The sequence below is a fragment of the Schistocerca nitens genome, chromosome 3, assembly GCF_023898315.1.
Source record: "Schistocerca nitens isolate TAMUIC-IGC-003100 chromosome 3, iqSchNite1.1, whole genome shotgun sequence".
NCBI classification, from domain to species: domain Eukaryota; kingdom Metazoa; phylum Arthropoda; class Insecta; order Orthoptera; family Acrididae; genus Schistocerca; species Schistocerca nitens.
In genome coordinates this window covers 70,801,666-70,815,837 of record NC_064616.1, presented here as the reverse complement: position 1 = coordinate 70,815,837, position 14,172 = coordinate 70,801,666, and the positions used below count along the sequence as shown (strand labels likewise).

The following is a 14,172-nucleotide window of genomic DNA, read 5'->3' as shown; positions in this document are numbered from 1 at the left end:
CCAATGATTCTGATTACACGTTTTTGAGCAATGAATACTTTTCTACTCAACGATGAATTACCCCAGAATATGCCATACGAAAGCAGTGAATGAAAGAAGGCATAGTAAGCTAATTTACTAAGATTCTTATCACCAAGGGACCGATGACCTCTGCAGTTTGGTCCCTTTCATCCCTAAACCAACCAACCAACCAATCTTATCACCAAAATTTGCAATAACCCTAATAGCATACGTAGCTGAACTCGGACGTTTCAGCAGACCATCAATGTGTTGCTTCCAGTTTAACCTCTCATCAATGGACACACCCAAAAAATTTTGAAAAATCTACCTTAGCTACAGACTTCTGTTCAAAGTCTATATTTATTACTGGAGTTGTGCCATCTACTGTAGGGAACTGTATATACTGTGTTTTATCAGAATTTAAAGAGTGTCCGTTTGCTGAGAACCACTTAATAATTTTGTGAAAAACATCATTTACAATTAGATATCACTTAGTTCTTAGTTTTTGGATGTTATTACTATATTTGTATCATCAGCAAACAGAACTAACTTTGCATCTTCATCAATGTGGAATGGTAAGTCATTAATGTATATCAAGAACAGTAAAGGACCTAAGACCGAACCCTGTGGGACCCCGTACTTGATAGCCCCCCAGTTTGAGGAATCAGCTTTTGTTTTAACATTACATGAACCACTTATTTCAACTTTCTGCATTCTTCCAGTTAAGTATGAATTAAACCATTTGTGCACTGCCCCACTCAAACCATAATGATTTAACTTATCTAAAAGAATTCCATGATTTACACAATCAAAGGCCTTTGAGAGATCACAAAAAATACCAATGGGTGATGTCCGGTTATTCAGAGCATTTAATATTTGATCGGTGAAAGCGTATATAGCATTTTCTGGTGAAAAGCCTTTCTGAAAACCAAACTGACATTTTGTTAGTACTTTATTTTTACAAATACGGGAGGCTACTCTTGAATACATTACTTTCTCAAAAATTTTTGATAGAGCTGTCAGAAGAGAGATTGGGCGGTAGTTGTTGACATCCGACGTATCCCCCTTTTTATGCAATGGTTTTACAATGGCATATTTCGGTCTATCGGGGAAAACACCCTGCTCTATAGAGCTATTACATACGTGGCTGAGAATCCTACTTATCTGTGGGGAACAAGATTTATGTACCTTGCTGGAAATGCCATCAATTACGTAAGAGCTTTTACTTTTCAGTGAGTTTATTATTTTACCAGTTTTCAACTGTTTCGGAGAGGCACAGCCGTGTTACTCCTGGTGCAATGGTGGGAGGAGCCATCGGATATGACTTCAGGTCACAACTGGTAGTGATTGAGGGAACACGGTCGACACAAATAGGACAATACTCGTCCACACATGGCATGTGTGTCTGTAAACTATCTGCTTGATGTTGAGGTGCTCCTATGGTCAACAAGATCTCCAGATATATCATCGTCCTAGTACCTTTATATAGGCTATCAAGGACGAGTTACAACAGTTGTTGGCCAGTTTCCTCAGAATAGAACGGCTTTATGTCACTCTCCTAACTGAATCGTTGCACGTATTAGAACCAGAGGGAGTACGACGTCATGCTGATAAATGAACTCATACTGCCAAGTTGTAGACATTACACTTGATTTTGTAATTACTGGAATAACATCACATACTCTATCAACCTGTGAAGCCTCGTTTCTTCTACCATTTGGGGGGGGGGGGGGGGGGGGCAGTGCAACATCACAGTTATATTTTATTCCAGTGTAACTATATAGCGTGGCCAACATTGACAAAGGCATATTTTTATGGACGATTACGCGTTTTAAATGGAGGCAGAAAGTGAACCCTGTTGTCAGCACACTGGTGGTTTTACCTAGAAATCCATCGTGGAATTGCTCCCAGATTTTAATTCTTTATGGACAGTATGACTCGGAAATGAGTACTGTCGACAGTGAAATACACGCACGTGTTTTATGTAGCGCATTTACTGTGGCATCACTACATGCAGTATTATTATTTCGGTTCCAGTTCAGGTGACATGAGTTGGCTTCAATTAATTACGTTGGTTAGTTGGTTGGTCTAGGGGAGCGGACCGAACAGCAAGGTCACCGGTCCCATTGGATTAGGGAAGGATGGAAGGAAGTTGGCAGTGCCCTTTCAAAGGAACCATCCCAGCATTTGCGTTAAGCGATTTAGGGAAATCACGGAAAATCTAAATCCGGATGCGAATTTGGAGCGTCTTCCTCCCGAATGCGAGTCCAGTATGTTAACTATTGCACCACTTCGCTCGGTATTTAATTACGTTAAGATAGCATTCTACAGAGGGTGATTCTTATTCACGTTTAAAAAACTCCGAAGGGACGGCTGAGACATATGATTTAAGACAAAATGGGCCTCAAATGTCGGGATTGACATGTGACGTCGGCGCAGTGCAGCAGTTGAGCCTCTCGGTCTGTCGCACGTGGTCATCCCAACACCACGTCAGTGTGGCTCCGGGCCTGCGTGCGCTACTTCAGCGCGTGGGGCTCAGGCTTCAAGCCTTGCTTCTGAAAGACAGTATTTTTTCCTTCTCTGCATTAGACAGTTATGTGGCTACATTGAGGTAAGATTTCCTGTTTTATTTACGGGTCTCCGCTAGTTTGTTGTGAAGTACAGAACAACAAAAACCTAATGTGTTGAGTCACAAGTAAACGAATTTAAGTTTCCGAGTTCCGTCGTCACCAGTAAATGATCTATGTGTTCTTTGCTAAATGTCTGTAAACAAAAAGGACAAAAGAAAAGAAACACAAAATGAGGACAGCTTTTGCGTGGCTACAGCGAGAACAATAATTTTGTAACTCCTACTTTTACAGCAGATCACAAAAATTTGCAGCGATGTGTAGCGCTGCCCCTACCGGCTCGTGTAGGATCGACAAGCCGAAGCGCTAGTGACGTCATATGTTCAAGATTTGTTACGAACTTGTGAGGTATTTCCCGAAATTTGCGGCCTCGTGTGTCTTTAATTGTCGCAGCGGCATCTATGTTCATTCGGGTGTTTTTAAACGTTAATAAGAATCACCCTGTGTATTACTACTGCACCAGTTAAATTTTGGTAAGTTTGTAAAATGACAGAGAATTTTGTCGTAAGACGCTGTCATTGATAGGTCTAAGAACGATTCAGTTAACCGTCGTAAACGAAGTTTGAACTGTATGTGTCACGTTGTGAGAAATAAATGCGAACTCCTAACTGAAGTGGCTAGTATAACACCTGCTACGGAACATTACACAGGGTGTTTAACAATTCGGGTGACACTCTTGTAGAGGTTGTAGAAGGGACTTAATGGCTCAAGCTTTACGCAGGACACTTTTCCGGAAACTGCGCCTATAAATGTATATACAGGGTGATTCTATAATAATGATAATGATGATGATGATGATGATGATGATACTACTACAGACTTTCAAGGATATAAAGGATCAATGTATCAATTTGAGGTGAGGGTTCCTGATTCGGAAACGAACGATTCGAAAGTTGCAGGCGAAAATCATTCTGATACCTCTGACACTGGAATACATATACTGGTTCTGTTGTTGATAAAACTGTAGAGTAGGCATTAAACATGGGCTGTAAAATGCACACCTTATGAGCTACGAGCACTTGTCTAATAAGGAGATGTGTTTCACACCAGCGAACATGAGCAAGTTCTCACAGCTCCTCAGCTAAGCATTTTAGAGCCCATGTTTATTTGACGTTTTTTCCTTGTTTTGGCCCAAACTGTCACCTCTGAAAGCTGCTTTCCCTAAAATCTTGGCAAAAACAGTACCGGTGCATGTATTCCACTGATAGAAGTATCAGTTTGGTTGCGATTATAACTCGTTCCTTTCCGGTACAGGGACCCTTAGCTCAAAATGATACATTTATCCTTTCAATCATCTTTGTCAATTTGTAATATCATCATGGAATCACCCTGTATGTACATACATTTACAGGCGCTGGCACCTACAACTTCGACGATCTGTACCGTCGTTGGATGAAGTTTCCAGACTTGGGTTCTCATGTAACACTTCGACTACTAAGTCCCCTCTGCCAGCTATAGAAGTGTGTAACATGAATTGTGGGACACCCTCCGTATATAAAGATTCGTGCTGTTAAGTACACACATCAAAAAAAGTTTTGCATAACCACAGTTCCCGGAACTGCTGAAGATAGACGTTCACTGTGGATATAGTATCACAACACAGTCCCTTTGACTCTTCAGAGATGCCACTAAACCCGCCCAAAGATGTAAACAACCATGTATGAGCAGCACCTATTACATGGAGGGGGGTCCGACAACCGATCAGTTCCAGTCGTTCCACCAGGAAGGAGGTAAACGGCTCGTGTTGTCTGTAGTTCAACCATGCCTAGACGGTCAGTACCGCGGTTCGATCGCGTCCACCTTGTTACTTTGTGCCAGGAAGGGCTCTCAACAAGGGAAGTGTCCAAGCGTCTCGAAGTTAACCAAAGCTATGTTGTTCCGACATGGAGGATATACAGAGAGACAGGAACTGCCGATGACATGCCTAGCTCAGGCCGTCCAAGGGCTACTACTGCAGTGGATGACCGCTACCTAAGGATTATGGCTCACAGGAACCGTGACAGCAACGCCACCATATTGAATAATGCTTTTCGTGCAGCCACAGGACGTCGTGTTACGACTCAAACTGTTCGCAATAGGTGGCATGATGCGCAACTTTACTCCCGACGTCAATGGCGAGGTCCATCTTTGCAACCACGACACCATGCAGAGCGGTAGAGATGGGCCCAACAACATGCCGAATTGACCGCTCAGGATTGGCATAACGTTTTCTTCACCAATGAGTGTCGCATATGCATTCAAGCAGACAATCGCAGGAGACATGTTTGGAGGCAACCCTGTCAGGCTGAACGCCTTAGACACACTGTCCAGCGAGTGCAGCAAGGTGAAGGTTCCCTGCTGTTTTGGGGTGGCATTATCGGCGGCCGACGTACGCCGCTGGTGGTTATGGAAGGCGCCGTAACGGCTGTACGATACGTGAATGCCATCCTCCGACCGATAGTGCCCACCATATCGGCAGCATATTGGCGAGGCATTCGTCTTCTTGGACGACAATTCGCGCCTCCATCGTGCACATCTTGTGAATGACTTCCTTCAGGATAACGACATCGCTCGACTAGAATAGCCAGCATGTTCTCCAGGCATGAACCCCATCGAACATGCCTGACATAGATTGAAAAGGGCTATTTATGGACGACGTGATCCACCAACCACTCTGAAGGATCTACGCCGAATCGCCGTTGAGGAGTGTGACAATGTGGAGCAACAGTGCCTTGATGAACTTGTTGATAATATGCCACGACGAATACAGGCATGCATCAATGCAAGCGGACGTGCTACTGGGTATTAGAGATATCGGTGTGCACTGCAATCTGGACCATCACCTCTGAAGGTCTCGCTATATGGTGGTACAACATGCAATGTGTGGCTTTCATGAGCAATAAAAAGGGCGGAAATGATGTTTATGTTGATCTCTATCCAATTGTCCGTTCAGGTTCCGGAGCTCTCGAAACCGAGGTGATGCAAAACTTTTTTTTATGTGTGTAATTAATTTTTAAGGACTTAATTGCTTGTCAGATTTGATGAAGTACATGGAAACTCTGCATAAACAATTAAGGCAGATTACTTTTGAGTGAATGAGTTTAAACGTGACTTGTAGAAGCACCGAAGACGAAAAGGGATTCTCCGCCCTCCCCCTCCCCCCCCCCCCCAATAAGTCATTTGAGGCCACTACTACAGGGATCGCTGGAAAAAGTCTTTGTTTTAAGGCTGAATGTAAACTAGCTATGATATCGTACGGCCGTAGTAGTACGACTTACTCTCACGTATTCGTCAGACTGTCCCATGTGTGACAAACAACATATTGTACCTGTTCCCTTACCTTTACAATTCTCTTTTTTTAGACGAAGACTAAGGCGGCGCAGAAAAAGGAAGAAGTATTGGACGAATGTGCTGCATAAAAGGAGAGGACAACTTACTGTATTGACACTATACGTGGGATTATGTAAATAACAGTCGTGATAGGTTCTACAGTTAACTTGACTGACCGAGCGAGGTGGCGCAGTGGTGAAAGACACTGGACTCGCATACAGGAAGAAGTTGGCTCAGACTCCCGTCCGGCTATTCAGGTTTACGTTTTCATTCGCTTATCTTTTAGGAAAAGGTACGTTCAGTTTCTTTTCCCACCCTTCCCCGATCCAGGCTTGTGCTCCGTCTCGAATGACCTCGTCGTCGACGGGACGTTAAACTCTTCTCCCTTTCTGCTTTAGAACAAAAAAATAGAAAAATGTGACTCCATTCTGACAAGCATGTAATTCCAAGTTAGGAAGTTCAACAAGCATGTGTCAGAGGCTAAAAAATTTTAAGAGAATGTGTTTGCTGTAATGTCCAGCAAATTGCGGGTGTTATTGAAGGCTTTTGAAGAAAGCTCTTATCGTGCGAATATTAGAATAAAATGTATATGTTTACTGTATAACGTAATAATTGATAAGGAAGGGTTTGCAGACAACAACACAGCCGCCTGTTTGGGTCCTTAGTTATTGTCAGACAGCTATGCAACCCACGTGGAAACCAAGGTGTTAGGATATAGGTTAAGAGAGATACACTCAAAACTGTAGTTCATGAGAACTGATTCGGTTCAACAACAGTGCAAGAGTGTGAAAGAGTCCCTGATGAAGTGTCTTGATGAAGATATGTTGCAGTGTCTCTTATTTAACGGTTTGAGTACCACTGGTTTCTGCCTCAAACCACCATTTTAGTAATCTTCTGTTTGAAGTACCAGTGTCTTTCACATGGAAACTGACGATGCTATTGCAATACAGACATCTAGTTGCATACTGAGGTACTTCTACGAATGTAATGCATTATAAGTCATTTACAGTGTTCAAGGCAACGGTCGGCGCGGAGATTGTGCTACATGATTGTAGGAGATTTTGACATATTTTTTATATTGATCATACTGAGATCGCTGACAGTGAACGTATAGATATCTAAAGTTGTTGTAACATAAATTTGAGTTTTTACTACTGGTTTTGAAATGGAACCATGGGGTCAGTATTTACTTCTGATATAAATTTATTAAATTTTAGACCAATTTTTACTTGTTATTTAGGCCTGTAATTGTTTTAGGCGCTATGATTTCATCGAAGTTTCGAGATGTGGGATTGTTTTCAAATATATCACATTAAATCATGGGCGTGTGGAAAGTGTATATCCCGGTGGTTCCAAAGTGGAACCACCTCCTTAAAACAGTTGATTATTTACTTTTTGCAAATTTCATCTTGTATTCGTTGCTTATTGTGATACTAGAGATTACTTTTGTAAAAAGAAAATTAAAATATTTTTTTCATATTGCTGGAATTCAAAACTGTTAAGAGTGCTATTTTAGACTTTTTCGGAAAGTGACATGAATAACGATGTAATTTTGAAATTTATCACTGTAAATACTCCGTGTCGTTGACGCTAAAAACACTGCGAATAATTTATATAATCATCTTACTAAATCAGCATAAGTCTAATGCCATGTAATAAAATCAACTTTCAAAATACTCCTGTTTACTTGGAGGCTACGTTCATAACACATACAGAGCAAGTTCATTTCTGAGGAAGTTTCCAACCATTCAGCTCTTTGCTGGTCAGGGCAGTGATATTTGGAATCACTTTGGGCATAATAGTTTGTGTTCGTAAATGAAGCTAAACGGCTTTTCCGTCTCGATTGCACGTAACTGAGGGGTCGTACGACTTCGCTTAAAGATTCCAACATAATGGAATGTGATTGCACGTCGGATGTATAGGCCCGCAGGCGTACAACATTGTTGGTATCGATGGTGCGAAGGTGTGAGACTTCGGGCAACTGAAAGTCGTACGACGAGGACGACGACGCAGAGGAGCACAGAGTGAAAGTGTATTAGTTGCCTAGGGCTGCAGACACAGCATTACTTTCAGAACCCCGAGAGCCGATGTCAAGGCTTGTCAAGTAATCAACACGAACGTAATACTAGATAACTTGGGGTTTATACAAAGAGGTGCCGACAGTCTTTTCTACCGTGCACCATCCACGGATGGAGCGAGGAGAGGTAAATTATTTGGTACATCCTGCATCCTCCGTCACACACCGCACAGATGTATAGGGGTTGGAGACAAACATGGAAACACTGCGAGAAATGTGTGCTTGAACATAAATGCAGATGCTAGCCAATCCTACATGTTGCGCTGTTTATTTCACCACCAAGAACAGCATACGTTGTGTGTCCTTAATACGAGTATGTTGCTAGCGTCAGTCGTGATCAGAACAGTGTTGTGTGTAGTTGTGAGGGCATTGTGTCGGAACTAAGTTGGTGCTCGTGTGGTGGGTGCTTCCGTAACCGAGGTAGCCGCAGTGTCTGGTGTTTCACTAGGCGTCATGTCGAAGATTTATACAGCGTCTACAGGGAAAGCGGGAAAATACAACCGCTAAGTCACAACGCGGACGGAAGGGTATGTTGACTGATAATGACGGACGGTCGCTTAAGAAAGGCAAATCTTTCGGTCCAGATGGTATACCAATCAGGTTCCTTTCAGAGTACGCACACTTGACGAAAGGTGTGTTCCTAAAGACTGGAAAGTAGCACAGGTCACACCAATATTCAAGAAAGGAAATAGGAGTAACCCATTGAATTACAGACCCATATCACTGACCTCGATTTGCAGTAGGATTTTGGAGCATATACTGTACTCGAACATTATGAATCACCTTGAAGAAAATGATTTATTGATACATAACCAACACAGATTCAGAAAGTATCGTTGTTTTGCAACACAGCTAGCTCTTTATTCCCATGAAGTAATGAGTGCTGTCGACAAGGGATCTCAGATCGATTCCATATTCCTAGATTTCCGGAAGGCTTTTGATACCGTTCCTCACAAGCGACTATTAATCAAATTGCGTGCATATGGAGTATCGTCTCAGTTGTGTGACTGGATTCGTGATTTCCTCTCAGAGAGGTCACAGTTCGTAGTGATGGGCGGTAAATCATCGAGTAGAACAGAAGTGATATCTGGCGTTCCGCAAGGTAGTGTCATAGGCACTCTGCTGTTCCTGATTTACATAAATGATCTACGTGGTAATCTGAGCAGCCCCCTTAGATTGTTTGCAGATTGAAGTGATATCAGGTGTTCCCCAGGGAAGCGTCCTGGGACCTCTGCTGTTCCTGATCTATATAAATGACCTGGGTGACAATCTGAGCAGTTCTCTTAGGTTGTTCGCAGATGATGCTGTAATTTCCCGTCTAGTAAGGTCATCCGAAGACCAGTATCAGTTGCAAAGCGATTTAGAAAAAATTGCCGTATGGTGTGGCAGGTGGCAGTTGACGCTAAATAACGAAAAGTGTGAGGTGATCCACATGAGTTCCAAAAGAAATCCGTTGGAATTCGATTACTCGATAAATAGTAAAATTCTCAAGGCTGTCAATTCAACTAAGTACCTGGGTGTTAAAATTACGAACAACTTCAGTTGGAAAGACCACATAGATAATATAGTGGGGAAGGCGAGCCAAAGGTTGCGTTTCATTGGCAGGACACTTAGAAGATGCAACAAGTCCACTAAAGAGGCAGCTTACACTACACTCGTTCGTCCTCTGTTAGAATATGCTGCGCGATGTGGGATCCTTACCAGGTGGGATTGACGGAGGACATCGAAAGGGTGCAAAAATGGGCAGCTCGTTTTGTATTATCACATAATAGGGGAGAGAGTGTGGCAAATATGATACGCGAGTTGGGATGGAAGTCATTAAAGCAAAGGCGTTTTTCGTCGCGGCGAGATCTATCTCCGAAATTTCAGGCACAACTTTTTCTTCCGAACGCGAAAATATTTTGTTGAGCCCAACCTACATAGGTAGGAATGATCATCAAAATAAAATAAGAGAAATCAGAGCTCGAACAGAAAGGTTTAGGTGTTCGTTTTCCCCGCGCGCTGTTCGGGAGTGGAATGGTAGAGAGATAGTATGATTGTGGTTCGATGAACCCTCTGCCAAGCACTTAAATGTGAATTACAGAGTAATCATGTAGATGTAGATGACGCTGTAATTTACCGTCTACTAAAATCATCAGACGATCAATTCCAATTACAAAATGACCTAGAGAGAATTTCTGTATGGTGCGAAAAGTGGCAATTGGCGCTAAACAAAAAAAAGGTACATAGGTACTAAAAGAAACCCGATAAATTTTGGGTATACGATAAATCGCACAAATCTAAGGACTTTCAATTCCACTAAATACCTAGGAATCACAATTACGAGCAACTTAAATTGGGGAGACCACATAGATAATATTGTGCAGAAGGCGAAACAAAAATTGCACTTTGTTGGCAGAACACTTAGATGATGCGACAAACCCACTAAAGAGACAGCCTACATTGCATTGCCCGTCTTCTGTTGGAATGCTGCTGCGCGGTGTGGGATCCTTACCAGGTAGGATTGACTGAGGACATCGAAAAAGTGCAAAGAACGGCAGCTCGTTTCGTGTTATCGAGCAATAGGGGGTGAGAGTGTCACTGATATGATACGCGAGTTGGGGTAGCAGTCACTGAAACAAAGGCGTTTTCTTTTCCGGCGAGAGCTATTTACGAAATTTCAATCACCAACTTTCTCTTCCGAATGCGAAAATATTTTGTTGACACCCACCTACGTAGGGAGAAATGATCATCATAATAAAATAAGAGAAATCAGAGCTCGAACAGAAAGATTTAGGTTTTCCTTTTTCCCACGCGCCATTTGAGAGTGGAATAGTAGAGAAGTAATATGAAAACGGTTCGATGAACCCTGTGCCAGGCACTTAAGTGTGAATTGCAGAGTAACCATGTAGAAGTAGAAGAGGATTGTGCCGAAAAGTAAGACGACGACAGCTGTAGAAGTCACTGCAAAATTGAATGTCGTACTCTTGTACCTTACCAGCACCAAAACAAAACGATGCGATCTCCATAAGCTGGGAATTTCAGTTTGAATTGTAATTTCAAAACCACACATTAGTGATGAAAATGCTTGTAACAGGAAAACATGGTGCCGAAACAATAAAACCTGGACTGTAAAGAAATAGAAGAATGTCATTTAGTTGCACGAGTCTTGTTTTTCAGTTTCTGGCTTCTAGCCTGGTTTACGTCCCAAGAGTGAAACATGTTCCGCGTTCGGTGGTTATTTGGACAGTCATATAATAGTATTCCATGGGCCCCAGGGCTGCTCTGCAAAGTTGCATTACTGCCAAGGATTACGTGACCAGTTTGGCTGACCACGTCCATCCCAGGGTACAATGTTTGTTTCCCCAACGGTGATGCTGTGTTTCAAGACGACTGGACCCCTGTTTACACAGCTCACATCGTCCAGGACTGGTTTTGTGAATATGAGGATGGATTGTCGCATGTCCCCAGCCAGCACAGTCATCAGACCTCTGTATCTGTGGTCTACTTTGGAGAGAAGGGTGCGTGATCATTGATCCCCATCGTTGCCTGAAAGTATCACTATTTTGTAGGAAGAATGGTATAAGACTCCCCTGAAAATCATACAGGACCTGTACTTATCCATTCCGAGACGACTGGAAGCTGTTTTGAATACCAGCCGTATATCTACACCGTATTAGGCATGGTCATGTTCTGTTTATTTAGTATTCTATACTTTTGTCCATCTCTTCTAGACGTACAGTGCTGAAAGGTGGAATGCCTTCAGTTTGTGCTGTTAGTTTGCAGCGAACCCCTTTTCAGTCGGAGCTATGGAATTTCCAGACAGCGACAGACAGAAAAGCTCTCGTCCGCCTGCTTCCTGACATTCCGTCCATAATCAACGAATGCTCTTGCCACTTGACGACATTATGTTTTCTTGTGTATCATTTACATATCCTACAAGGGAACTACATAGCAGATCGTGCTACACTTCCGGGGATAATTTGTTCCCTGTCATCTTGACAGTTCTCAGGGCCAACTGCGACGTATTTTACCGGTGCTGATTAGCAGAAGCAGAAGTAGTAATGAAAACTACCTAGCAGCTTAAAACGGGGGCTCTAACCTGGGACCTTGTCTTTCACCCTGTAGGCTGTGGCTAAGCAGTGTCTCCGCAATATCCTTTTTACCAGTAGTGTTAGAGCGGCAAGATATGAACGACAATTCTGTGAAGTTTTGAAGGTAGGAGATGATATACTGGCGAAAGTAAACTTGTGATGGCGGATCGCAAGTCGTCCTCGGATAGCTCAGTCGGTGGAATACTTGGCCGCGATAGGCAAATGTTCCGAGCCAGAGTTCGTGCCTGGCACACAGTTTTAATCTGCCAGAAAGTGTCACACTCCGCCGCGGAGTGAAAATTCGTTCTGGAACGAGAACAAGGTCGTGTAGGAAAAGGAGCTGCCAGGCAACCTCCGCTGTTACAGCATACACTTGCGTGCTGGGTTCGCTCGCTCACGAGGCACACGCCCAGTCCGACAAGGATAACTTATATAACAAATCGCGCCACCTCCACATGGAGTTGTGCAGAGACTGCCACACTGTCAGCTTCTACACTTCCATCGGATCTCTACAGCTCACTGTGCAAGTGAGTGTCGGAGTGCACTTATCACTGTACGAGGGGACTTCACAAAGTAAGTTACGCATTACTGTGGCAGGCCAAGTAACATTAATTGAATACTGCAATACGCTTCAGAGTGACACAGATACGTGAGACTGTTTTCACCGTAGGCACCAAGTCTCTGTAAGCACTGATGGGAACTTCCTACTAATCGTTCAGTTCGTCTACGATAGAAATCGCCTCCCGGTCTCTGAGTCATTCCAGAGTCGCCGTCTGAAGGTCCTCGTCGTCGAAAAATCAGCAATTGCTGCGAATCAGTTCCTCGATTGCCTGGAGATTGTCGTCCGTGTTCGGTGTCGATGGGCTGCCTTTCCGCCGAGCATCACCCACGTCTTTGCGGCCTCGGTCATAGTTGGCACCATTTCACTATGGCTACATACACTATGTGATCATAAGTATCCGGACACCCCCAAAAACGTAAGTTTTTCATATTAGGTGCATTGTGCTGCCTGCCACCTAATGCCAGGTACTCCATATCAACGACCTCAGTAGTCATTAGACATCGCGAGAGGGCAGAGTAGGAGACTCCGCAGAACTCACGCACTTCTAAGGTGGTCAGGTGATTAGGTGTCACTTGCGTCATATGCCTGTACGCGAGATTTCCACACTCCTAAACATCCCTCGGTCCACTGTTTCCTATGTGATAGTGAAGTGGAAACCTGAAGGGACATGTACAGCACAAAAGCGCACTGGCCGACCTCGTCTGTTGACTGACACAGACCGCCGACAGTTGAAGAGGGTCGTAATGTGTAATAGGCAGACATCTATCCAGACCATCACACAGGAATTCCAGACTGCATCAGGATCCACTGCAAGTACTATGACAGTTAGGCGGGAGGTGAGAAAACTTTGATTTCATGGTCGAGTGGCTGCTCATAAGACACACATCACGCCGGTAAATGCTAAACGTCGCCTCGCTTGGTGTAAGGAGCGTAAACATTGGACGATTGAACAGTGGCAAAACGTTGTGTGGAATGACGTATCACGGTACACAATCTGGCGATCCGATGGCAGGGTGTGGATTTGGCGAATGCCCGTTGAAAATCATCTGCCAGTGTGTGTAGTGCCAACATTAAAATTTCGGAGGTGGTGGTGTTATGGTGTGGTCGTGTTTTTCATGGAGGGGGCTTGCACCCCTTGTTGTTTTGCGTGGCGCTATCACAGCTCAGACCTACATTTATGTTTACAGCACCTTCTTGCTTTCCACTGTTGAAGAGCAATTCGAGGATGGCGATTGCATCTTTCAATACGATCGAGCACCTATTTATAATGCACTGCCTTTGGCGGAATGGTTACACGACAATAATATCCCTGTAATGGACTAGCCTGCACAGAGTCGTGACCTGTATTCTATAGAACAGCTTTAGGATCTTTTGGAACGCCAACTTCGTGCCAGGCCTCACCGACCGACATAGAGACCTCTCCTCAGTGGAGCACTCTGTGAAGAATGGGCTGCCATTCCCCAAGAAACTTTCCAGCGCCTGACTGAACGTATGCCTGCGAGAGTGGAAGCTGTCATCAGGGCT

At 43.7% G+C, this 14,172-nt stretch overlaps 1 protein-coding gene across 3 annotated transcripts in view; it reads left to right on the top strand.

Annotated features, from left to right (window-relative positions):
* The window catches only part of LOC126248031 (tetratricopeptide repeat protein 39B-like), a 332,375-nt gene that overhangs the window by 22,563 nt on the left and 295,640 nt on the right, over positions 1–14,172 (top strand). Inside the window, exon 1 of one of the 3 annotated variants that reach the window (XM_049948637.1) lies at positions 12,555–12,659. The exons of the other annotated variants lie outside the window; for them this stretch is intronic. The gene's annotated coding sequence lies outside the window, so the exon portion shown is untranslated. Of the gene's footprint in view, positions 1–12,554; positions 12,660–14,172 lie in introns of those variants that run through there. 3 annotated transcript variants of the gene reach the window in all.